This window comes from Typopeltis vanoorti, chromosome 7 (assembly GCF_054136105.1).
Source record: "Typopeltis vanoorti isolate ZY-2024b chromosome 7, IOZ_Tvanoo_1.0, whole genome shotgun sequence".
Classification (NCBI taxonomy): Eukaryota; Metazoa; Arthropoda; class Arachnida; order Uropygi; family Thelyphonidae; genus Typopeltis; species Typopeltis vanoorti.
This window is the reverse complement of record NC_143555.1, coordinates 16,584,236-16,596,437: the sequence shown is the minus strand read 5'-3', so window position 1 is coordinate 16,596,437 and position 12,202 is coordinate 16,584,236. Positions and strand designations below refer to the sequence as shown.

Genomic DNA, 12,202 nt, shown 5'->3' with positions numbered 1-12,202 from the left:
GTACAATTCCTGAATAACCTCCATCCAAAAATCAAATTAAAAAAAGAAAACGAGGGTAAATTACCATTCCTAGATATTCTGGTCATCAACAAAAACAATGACGAAGGAGTACATTAGAGGTTAATACAAAACAAACAGATATGGGTAGATATTTGTATGGAATCTCTTTCCATCATCTGCAACAAAAAATTAGTTATCAGAAGCTTAGAAAACAGAGCTTTAAATATACTTAAGAATGATGAAACTAAAAGAAAATAACTTCGAATCCTATTTCATCAATTCCTCCAAAATAGTTACCCAAAGAAGTTACTGAAGAAAATGTTATTTTCAGATAAAAATAAAAAAGTAACACTCACTGCACACATCCTTGCAGAACATCAAATATTACTATGTAGAGTGGCAAACATTCTCTATGCCTTACTTACAAAAGAATACTTTTATTTGGAGGTAATTCAGCCACACAGCACATTAAATAGAAACCAAAGTATTATACTCTTTAACAAGAAGTGATCAATTAGTATACGTAACATTTGTGAAATTTGTTATGTTATCATTCACGTACAAGTTTTGCACAACAATGTACATGCTTTGCATGATATGTTTAATGATACATGTGATTAAACTGTAGATTCAATATTCTTTCCATTAACATCAGCATTTTTAAAACACAAGATCAAAAAAGTTTCCACATCTCCACTTCAACATTAATGGCCTAAACAGCAACATAAATGATGTGCACCACCACCTATAGTCATCTAAACCAGAACTATTATTCCTTTCAGAACCCCAACAGGCAACTCAACCACCGTCCACATCAACTGCCCAAACTACACATTACACATCCCTTTTGGCCACAAGGGTGGCACTTGTGCATTCATAAGAACTGACATGCCATGCCAGATACTGCAAATCCTTGAATTCCCACTATTTGATCTGCTTTGCCTCAAAATTTCTCTACCAAATCAATCTGCCCTTTTCATATGCTGCCTCTATCAATCTCCATCAACCACTCTGACCTATTCAACTTTCTCTCACTAAAAGATCAACTATCTGCAGACAAAGTACCCCAAAAGTGATGTCTTCTTGCTTGGGTACTTCAATGTCCACAACTCATATTGGCTCCACTTCTCCAGTTTCACTGATCAAGCAGGCAGGGATGCTTAGGTTATTTGCCATCAGAAATAACCTATCTCAATCTTTCCACCAGAATATCAGACAAACCCTCCAATTTGCCAACACACTTAACCTCTTCCTAACAAGCTCCCATTCCAGGTATACTGTAGTTGTTGGAATTCCTCTTGGAAACTCACATCACAGTCTCACAAGTCTCTTTCAATGCAGAACACCTATACCTACCAGTTCATGGTCTCATGTTCTTTGGCACTGCAAGGGTGCCAAGTGGAAAGACCTCTGTAACTTCTATTCCTCCTTCTCATGCTCCAACTACTGCTTCAGTTCTTCTGATCCAATCACCTGCTCAGACCAAATAACAGAAATCATCCTTACAGGAATGAAGCTTTCATCTCCAATTCCAGTCCAAACTGTCAGCCACTTTCCAAGCCTTGGTTCTCAAAAAAAGTGTGCCAATGCTGTAAAAGAAAAAAATCTCTGCTTACCAGCAATTGGATACAACCCAAACTCCAGCTGCCCTCTCTGCATCCCACAATAGTTGTAAAAGATTCATCACCAAGTCAGACTTTGAAAGGGCCAAATGCTGCAAACTTACCTCCTGACCAAATGCTTCTTCTGGTCTTTTGCCAAGGCCATTGTGTGCAATTTCTGCCCAGCCAGGTTCCCACCACTCTCTCACATCCAGATGGTAATGTAGTCACTTCACGAAAAGACAATGCCAACTTGTATTAATCTTCTCTTCCAATTTCTCTCCACTCACTGCACAAAGAAAAGTTCCATCATTGTCTTATTACAAAAAGATATCCAAGGAATCCTTAGCAATCTGAACACAAACAAGGCATCTGGTCTTGATGGTATCCCACCTAATGTGTTAAAAAAATTTGTCCCAGTACTAACACCTATCCTGTATCGCTTCTTCAATCTATCCTATTCAACTGGCATCTACCTGACATGGAAACAAGTCCACATCCATCCCATTATAAAGGTCAACCAATAAACTCATGTCCAACCACTCTCACTTCTGTATTCTAAAAAATTATGGAGAAGATCATCACCAACCAACTCTTGAACCATCTACAGACATACCAACTAATCAGTGACAGCAATATGAATTCTGCCACTCGCAATCTACAGCAGATCTTCTTGCTTTCACCATCCACCTATGGACCCAAGACATGAGAAATTTGGAGAAACTTATGTAGCTGGCCTCAACACTTCAAAGGTACTTGATCGAGTTTGGCAGGGGGGGGGGGGGGGGGGGCTACTTAACAAAATGCCATCCTACAGTCTCGCCAACTTTATCACTGGTAACTCACCACGTGTCATGGTGAAAGGCTTACTCCCCACAGATTTCCCCACCAGTGCAGGAGTACTCCTGTGTTCTGTTTTTTTTTGCCTGCTCTCTTCCTCTTGTATATAAATGACCTGCTCTCACACTTCCAACCCTATCCATAGCTTTCCTGACAACAGCACACTTCAGTCCTCCTTTTCATTCGACAAGCCTATTAGCACTCAAGTATCAGCAACATCAGGATATCTGCCACGACAAGTGACCTGAATTCATATCTCGTAGCCATATTCCAGTAGGGCAATGACAACATTGTAGTGCCATCAAAACTCAGTTCTGTGTGATCTCTCATAAGCAAGAGCTTGCATCACTTCTCCTTATGTTTTATAATACTGAAATATCCAAACATCATCACATTTGTCTTCTTGGACTGACTTGCACCTCCAATCTTTCTGAGCACAACCAGATTTTAACAATAGCTTCTGCAGTCACCAAAAAACTTGGTGTACTTTTCTTGCACAAGACACTACTTCACATCTTCACAGCTGCTAACTCTATACAAAGCCCAAATCTGCCCAGCCATGGATTATTGCTCCCATAAAGCAACCGCTAGAATTGCTCAATTCTATCAAGAAGAGGGCAATGCGGCTAATTAATGATCCTTCTCTCAGTTTCTGCCTTTGCCTCTTGTACAGATATTTTCATGGACAGTGCTCTGCTGAATTGGCCACAATTATTCCTCAACTCTCCTCCAAAATCATTAAAACAAGGGCCACTGCTAACCAACACCCTTTTACAGTGCACCTTAAAACTCAGTGAAAACCAACTTCAGTACCTCCTATTGTATTCTATCTATTTCTGTCCTTTGCAACAGTCTCCCCCATTCTGCCTTCCGCAAAAAATTATAACCCTTAGATGTTCAAGCAAAATGTGAAGAGACTTTTCCTTTCTTCTATTCCTCTTCCATCCCCCCCCCCACCCACCCACATATATATATATATATATATATATATATATATAATAAATAAAAATACAATATTCAATGCAATTCTTTATCTTCTGCCAGGAGATTGAGAGAATCAGGATAAGAAAACATTTTCTTATATCTGATATTTCTCCTACTGTTCTGATGAAGATTAAGAGATTAGTTCTGCTTGTCTCCTACTCCACTGATATTTGTCATCAGGCCTAGAAATTAACCCATATTCAATTTATTCTTGAGAAGAGCAACAAATCTTTATCATCAAATCATCCCATTTCACTCATTTCAGTTTTTCCAAACGTTATGGAGAATAATACTGATGCTCAACTTCTGTGCTTCCATTAAGCCTTTCAATTAGTAAACAATTACAAGTGGGAATTCTGCCACTATCGATCAAGCCTTATGCCACCACATTTGGCCAAATTCCATGAAAAAGTCTGAAGAAGCTCAAGTGTTTGCTTTTGATATCTATAATGAAAATGCTCAGTTTCAGCACAAAAGCCAATTAAGATTCCCACCATATGATGGGGGAAATTAACAGGATTCCTGACTTCTGCAACTGTGTTACAAGTTTTTGTATCTGGACAGATATCATGCTATGAGGGATGGATCATGAAACTTTTTAACTAATGATGGAGTATTCTACAAGATGTACTAATTCTTTTCTTTCTATGCAAACAACACACACTTTAGCTGATAGCACACCACACTACACTCATTTCTCAAAACTTCTGCTTCCACCATCTTAAATTCTCATCTCCAACCATTCTTCAACTGAATTTTCACAAACCTGTTAATTATTCAGTGCTAGTAAAATTCAATCCTGTTTTAATTACCACAAGAAAAGAATTCTTTTCTCTCAGTCTTACTTTTGACAATACCCACGTCTAGACAAGATGGTATCTCTCTCTCTTTCTCTCTCTCTTCCTGGGATTACTCTAATTTCACATCTCTTAAGGATAACTTTATTATAAATATTGTCCTCAGCATCTGAAAATTGGTTCTCTCTCTCATTTGCTGGAAGTGTTACTTTATCTCTGAATACCTATTAATTCTATATGAATTAAAATCGGTCCAGATTTTAAATACTATTCTCTCACATTTCAGTGGGTACAGAAGAGATCAATTCTGTTGATTAATGAATCATCTTTCGTTTACTCTATTCTTTAACACTATCATTCAGTTTCTACTGTTTGCATTTTCTTCAAATATTTCAATCATCCCTTTTCTTCAGAATGGCACAGATTATTTCCTCACTCTTCTAAATTCAAAATCACATGTATCAGCAATTTTAACACCCTTTCTCAGTTGATCTACTAACTCACAGAACAGGTGTGTCTCTATCTTCATGTGAGGCTTTGCTCACTGAACTAATGGGGCAATTATTACAAATTTAACTTAATATAAACTGTACCTAATGTACTTAGAGAAACTGTACCTAATAAACTGAGACCCCTCCCCCCCGGGACCATTAAAACATCACATAAAAAATGACCATTCTTTGTGAGCTCTAGACAATTATCCACAATTTTTTCACATGATGAGGCCGTAGCACATTAAATTAAATATTACATGAAAATTTATCTGGGTGCTTAAGGGTCAAAGCTGTATAAATGAGAGAAGACATCCACATAACCTTTAAAGGAATGTGGAGAACCGACTAGGGCTTCTGACCTAATGTCCAATCCACATCTTCCTGTAGTGCACACGACGTTAGGTATCTACCTGAATACTGAACAAACAAGGATGGGCTGGCAATTTGGGATTTAGCCAACCAAATTGTATTTTTAATGGCTTAAATCACAATGTAAAATAATGGAACAACATGAGAGAATTTCATGCTGGCTGGGGCATAGCATGGTACATGACAAAATTTATGCTGACTGGGAAAGAGAATCGTACAACATGGCAAAATTCCATGCTGGCTGGGGCAAAGCATGATACAACATAACAGATTTTCATGCCAGGTGGCCCGATTAATCAACATCTCCTGTTTTTCTGCCAGGGAACAAGAGCAAACAGCAAAATGTAAGCTACTGGAAAAAATCCTGAAACACATCCCAACTCAACATCACCAGAGTTAAAGTTCAGTACTACCAATATAAGAAGCCTGAATGGCAAAGAAATGGAACTAGCAGAAGAACTGGATAAGTACCAGACAGACATAATAGAGGTAGCTGGAACAAAAATGACAAAAACTGGTGAGATCTTTCTAAGAAATAAATACAAAATGTTATATTCGGGCAATAAAAATCATGAAAAAATAGTAGTAGCTTTAATATTCAACACTAAATATACGGCTAATCTTCTTCAATGGCAGGCAAATATCAAGAAGAGTGATGTGGGCAAATATCAGAATGGGGAATTGTAAAATGAGACTTATTTGTGTCTATGCTCCTAGAGAAGATGTTACTAAGGTAGAAGTGGAGATTTTTTGAGGCTCTAGAGAAAGCAAATGACACAACGAAAAGGAAAAGTTGGTCTTTGTTAGAAATCTAAATAGCAGAGGAGGAAATCATACATACAGAAATATTTTGGGAAAATTTGGAGAAAAGTGCAAAGCTAATAATATTGGCAAATACTTGTTGGATTTCTGCTCAAGAATTGGAAGGGTTATTACTAACACAATGTTCCAACATAAACATGTGCACAAATTTACATGGAGAGAAGTGGCAAGGAATAAGAAAAGTCTCATTGACTATTATCTCATTCAGGACACTAGAGTGTAGAGAGGATTTGAAATCAGAAGTGATCACCATTTAGTATTGAGCAGGATAATACTGAATTTCATATTGCAAAGAAGATGATGTAATAAAGTTTTAAAGTGAATAAAAGTTGAGCAGCTTTCAGATGTGAACTGTAGACTAAAATTCACAAACGTTATTCAAGAAAATATGGGTGTTTCGGAATAGAAACTAAACCTAGGAGATTCACAGACAAGCCCTGAAGAAAACACTGAATGATTCAGCCAGAGAGGCATGTGGTGAGGTCAACTGCAACGACAGAAAAATCAGACCTCCATGTTAAACACAGGAAGTGAAGGAAAAGAAGAAAGCATATCGAAAGTTCTTGGCGAATCAGCCAGCTTGTGTTCTTCTTAAAGAATACAGAGACAAATTTAAGAAAGCTAAACAATGTGCAAAACCAGTTAAATGAAAGTCATTGGAAGACTTTGTTAAAAACATAGAAAATAAACATCGACAAGGTGGTAAGATATTCCAGAAGTTTTGAAAAAGCTCAGAAATTGAGGAAAGCATGCTATGAAAGGAATTAGAGATGATAATGATAACATGAAAACTGGAGAAAAAATATCCTTAATGTATGGAGTAGTTACTTCAAAAAATTGCTAAATGAAACAGTAGGGAGCGCACAGTGGTAAAAAAAAACACTCAACAGACATGCAATCAGGAATACATATCCAGATTTGAAGTAGAAAAGGCCATCAAAAACCTGAAATATGGAAAGGCAGATGGAGAAGATGATAATTGACCAGAAATCTTCAAGTATGGAAGTAAAAAAGTCTTGCATTGGCTACTGCATAGTTCAGAAGGCCTGGACAGCGAGACAAATTCCAGATGACTGGAGTAGAGCTTTAGTAGTGCCCATACATAAAAAGGGTAATAAAATTGAATGTGAGAAATACAGAGGTATTTCCTCTACTGACTGTTCCTGGCAAGATTTATGCAAGTATACTTCAGAAACGGTTGAGAAAATTGTGGAACGGGAGTTTGGTGAAGAACAAGCTGGATTCACGCCAAATAGAGGCTGGCAGGATCAGATTTTCACTTTACAACAAATAGTTGAGAAATCGCGGAAATATAATATCAAATTCCTGCAATGTATCCTCAAGGGGTGTACAGGATATGATAGTACTACATGAAAAAGTTACATCATTACCAACTTATTATCTACAATTTTCCTCCAAATCAGTCTGTTACTTGTCAAGACTCAAGCATTATCATATCTTATATTTCTATCCTCTAGGACATCCTCTGTGTCGTTTTCCTGCCAACCTGGCAGAGAACACTTGTTTTGCTAATCTTTCCTCTCCCATTCTATTTAAGTGACCATACCACCTGAGATTAGCTCTGTTAATGCATTCCTGGATGCTGACAATGTCAAGTTCTTTCCTAATATCCTCGTTTTAATATGATATTGCCACTGATGCCATTTCTTCATGCCTCTAATCTTTCTCAGGACTATCCTATCTGCGGTCTGTAGTCTTTGGTCAAGTGTTTTACTTCTGACCCAGCTCTCAGACCCATCATCATCATCATCATCAAATTCCTGCCATGTACCCTCAAGGGGTGTACAGGATATGACAGTACTACATGAAAAAATTACATCATTACTAACTTCCTATCTACAATTTTCCTCCAAATCAGTCTGTTACTTGTCAAGACTCCAACATTATCAGATCTTATATTTCTATCGTCTAAGGCACTTTGTACCGTATCAATCCACCTATATCTTGGTCTTCCTCTGGGTCGTTTTCCTGCCAACCTGGCAGAGAACACTTGTTTTGCTAATCTTTCCTCTCCCATTCTATTTAAGTGACCATACCATCTGAGATTAGCTCAGCTAACGCATTCCTGGATGCTGACAATGTCAAGTTCTTTCCTAATATCCTCATTTTTAATATGATATTGCCATTGATGCCATCTGTTCACGCCTCTAATCTTTCTCAGGACTCTCATATCTGCGGTCTCTAGTCTTTGGTCAAGTGTTTTACTTCTGAACCAGCTCTCAGATCCATAAGTTAAAATTGGTTTGAACACAATCTTGTATACAGCTAATTTAGTGTTCCAACTAATTTCTTTCTTATTCCATATGGATTTATTCAATTGACTTCCCACGATACCAGCTTTGCTGATTCTGTTGTCTATTTCTATATTTAGTTTACCATCTTCAGTAAAAATTGTGCCTAAGCTGAAATGTTTTACTTGTTCCACAGGTTCTCCATTCACAACACAGTTGACATTTTCAATGATTCTGCCTATTTTCATTGTCTTTGTCTTTTTATTGCTGACCTTCATACCATATCTATTACAACAGCTATTCAATTTAGTCAGAGAATCTTGCAGACTTGTAGCGGATTTATTTAGAAGTATAACATCATCCGCATAAAGCAAAGAGCTGATATTAACATCTCCAATTTTGATATCAGGTTTAATACCACATTCCTTCATAATGTGATCCATATAGATAATGAATAACAGAGGGGATAATGTACATCCTTGTCTCACACCAGATTTAACATTAAAGAATCTTCCTGTACTTCCTTCAATTCTAACTGCTGACTCACAACTCAAATAAAGACTAAGTATTGCTTGATATAATGCCCCACTGACACCATATAACTGCAGCCTATTGAATAGCTTCTCTCTTGGCACCTTGTCATATGCCTTTTCCAAATCAACAAAACTTAAATACAGATCTTTGTTACATTCCCATGTTTTCTCGACTATTTGTCATAAAGTGAAGATCTGATCCTGAAAGCCTCTATTTGGCCTGAATCCAGCTTGGTCTTCACCAAGTTTTTCTTCCACAATTCTTCTCAACTGCTTCTCAAGTACAGTTGCATAAATCTTACCAGGAACACTTCTTCTGCAGCTTCTCCCACTTAAGTTGGGTCACTGTTTGTTATGAGTCTCCTCCACACCTTCCTGTCTTGGGCTGTCACCACATCTAAGTTCTTCATCTTCAAGTCCTCTTCTACCAGCTCCCTCCATCTCTTCTTTGGCCGCCCACCCTTCCGCCTTCCTTGCACATCCATCTGCATGACCCTTCTTCCCACATATTCGTCCTCCCTCCTCATCACATGACAAAACCATCTCAACCTTGCCTCCTGTATTTTCGCTCCTAAGTTCGTAACTTTCACTGTTCCCCTGACATAGTCATTTCTCAGATGATCCTTTCTGGTTACACCGCACATCCACCTAAGCATTCTCATCTCTGCTACTTCCATCCTGCTAATGTTATTTTTCCTCAGGGCCACAGTTTCTATAGCATGTGTCATAGCTGGCCTCACTACTGTCCTATAAATTTTGCCTTTCAGATTGATCGGCACCCTCTTATCACATAACACTCCAGCCATCTCCCTCCAGTTCATCCAACCTGCTTGTATCCTGCATCCCACTTCCTTCTCACCTCCTCCATCTTCTTCCACTGTTGAACCTAAGTATCTAAAGTCTCTCACCTTCCTGATGACATTTCCTTCCAGCACCAGGTCTGTCTCCTGGCCACCGCCCACTGCGCAACACATATACTCTGTCTTACTTCTGCTCAGTCTCATACCTCTCTCTTCCAGTACTTTTCTCCATCTTTCCAGTTTAGTTTCCGCTTCTTCTCTTCTCTTACCAGGAACACTCAGTACAGAAATACTTCTGTAATTTTCACATTCAGTTTTATTTCCCTTTTTATATATGGGTACTATGAGAGCTCTACTCCAATCATCGGGAATTCGTCCCTCTGTCTAGGCTTTCTGAACTATGCAGTGCAGCCACTGTAAGTCTCTTATACCACCATACTTCAGCATTTCTGGTCGAATATCATCTACTCCTGCTGCCTTTCCACATTTCAAGCCTTTGATGGCTTTTACTACTTCAAGTGTGGATATGTATTCCTGACTGCATGCCTGTTGAGTGTTTTTTATCACTGCTTGTTTCATTTAGCAATTTTTGGAAGTAATTACTCCATACTTCAAGGATATCTTTTTCTCCCATTTTCATATCTTTATGATCTCTAATTCCTTTTACAGCACTCTTTCCTCCATTCCTAAGCTTCTTCAACAACCTCCAGAATATTTTGCCACCTTATTGATATTTATTTTCTATATTCTTGCCAAACTCATCCCATGACTTTTGTTTAGCTAGTTTTTCACAGTGTTTAGCATTCTTGCATTTGTCTCTGTATTCTCTAAGAGCACAAGCTGACTTATTTGACAGGAACTTTTGATATGCTTTCTTCTTCTCTTCCTTCAGTGCCTCTAACTTTCTGTGTCCACCATGGAGTTCTGATTTTTCTATCCTTGCAGACAACCTCACCACATGCCTCTCTGGCTGAATCAATCAGCTTTTTTCTTCAGGGCTTGCCACTGAATCTCCAAAGTTTATTTCCTGTTCTCAAACTCTTTCATTTTTTCTTCAATGATCTTTTTGTATTTTAATCTACAGTTCACATCTGAGAACTGCTCAACTTTTATTCGTTTTCAAACTTTCCTACATGCTCTTCTTTTCAATATGAAATTCAATTTTATCCTCCTCAAGACTAATTGGAAGTGATCACTTCCAATTTCAAATTCTCTGTATACTCTAGTGTCTTGCACCAATGGGAAACCATCACTATCAACAATAACATAGTCAATGAGACTTTTCTTATTACTTGCCTCTTCACACCATGTGAATTTGTGCAAATTTTTATGTTGGAACAGTGTGTTAATAATAACCATTCTATGTCCTGAGCAGACACTCAACAGGTATTTGCCATTATTATTAGCTTTGCTCTTTTCTCCAAATTTTCTCAAAATATTTTTGTATGTCTCACAATCATTTCCTACTCTGCTATTTAGATCCCCAACAAGGACCAACATTTCCTTTTTCATTGTGTCAGTTGCTTTCTCTAAAGCCTCAAAAAATTCCTCCATGTCTACCTTAGTAGAACCTTCTGTGGAACCTTAATCACAAATAGGTCTCATTGTCCAGTTCCCCATTCCCATATTTGTCCACATCACTCTACTTGAGACTACCTGCCATTCAAGAAGATTAGCCTCATAGTTAGTGTTGAATACAACATTTTGTATTTATTGTTCAGAAAGATCTCACCAGTTTTTGTCTTTTTTGTTTCAGTTACCCCTATTATGTCGATCTAGTACTTATTTAATTCCTCAAGGTGCCAAGTGAGAAGCTATTCAAACGATAGTTGTATGGCATAAATAAAAACTGGACATTATATCAAGCAATACTTAGTCTTTATTTGAGTTGTACGTCAGCAGTTATAATTGAAGGAAGTACGGGAAGATGGTTTAATGTTAAATCTGGTGTCAGACAAGGATGTACATTATCCCCTACGTTATTCATTATCTATATGAATCACATTATGAAGGAAAGTGGTATTAAACCTGATATCAAAATTGGAGATGTTAATCTCGGCTCTTTGCTTTATGCAGATGATGTTATACTTCTAAATAAATCTCCTACAAGTCTGAAAGATTCCCTGACTAAATTGAATAACTGTTCTAATAGATATGTGAAAGTTGGCAATGTGAATGGAGAACCTATAGAGCAAGTAAAATATTTCAGCTACTTCCATACGATTTTTAATAAAGATGATGAATTAAATATGGAAATAGACAACAGAATTAACAAAGCTGGTATGGTAGGAAATCAACTGAATAAATTTTTATGGAATAAGAGAGAAATTAGTCAAAACATTAAATTAGCTGTATACAAGGTGGTGTTCAATCCAATTTTAACTTATGGATCTGAGAGCTGGGTTAGAAATAAAACACTTGAACAAAGACTAGAGACCACAAATATGAGAGTCCTGAGAAAGATTAGGGGCATGAACAGATGGCATCAGAACTTGACATTGTTAGCATCTGGGAATGTATTAGCAGAGCTAATTTCATGTGGTATGGTCACTTGAACAGAATCGGAGATCAAAGATTAGCAAAGCAAGTTTTCTCTGCCAAGTTGATGGGGTAAAGACCCTGAGTAAGACCAATACATAGCTTGCTTGATACAGTAAAAATTGTCTTAGAAGATAGAATTATAAGATCTGATAATGTTGGACGTTTTGAC

At 37.6% G+C, this 12,202-nt stretch overlaps 1 protein-coding gene across 7 annotated transcripts in view; it reads right to left on the bottom strand.

The window, feature by feature from the left end:
• LOC150104513 (RNA-binding protein 25-like) overlaps positions 1–12,202 on the bottom strand; it is a 496,362-nt gene that overhangs the window by 336,199 nt on the left and 147,961 nt on the right. The window lies entirely within an intron of this gene.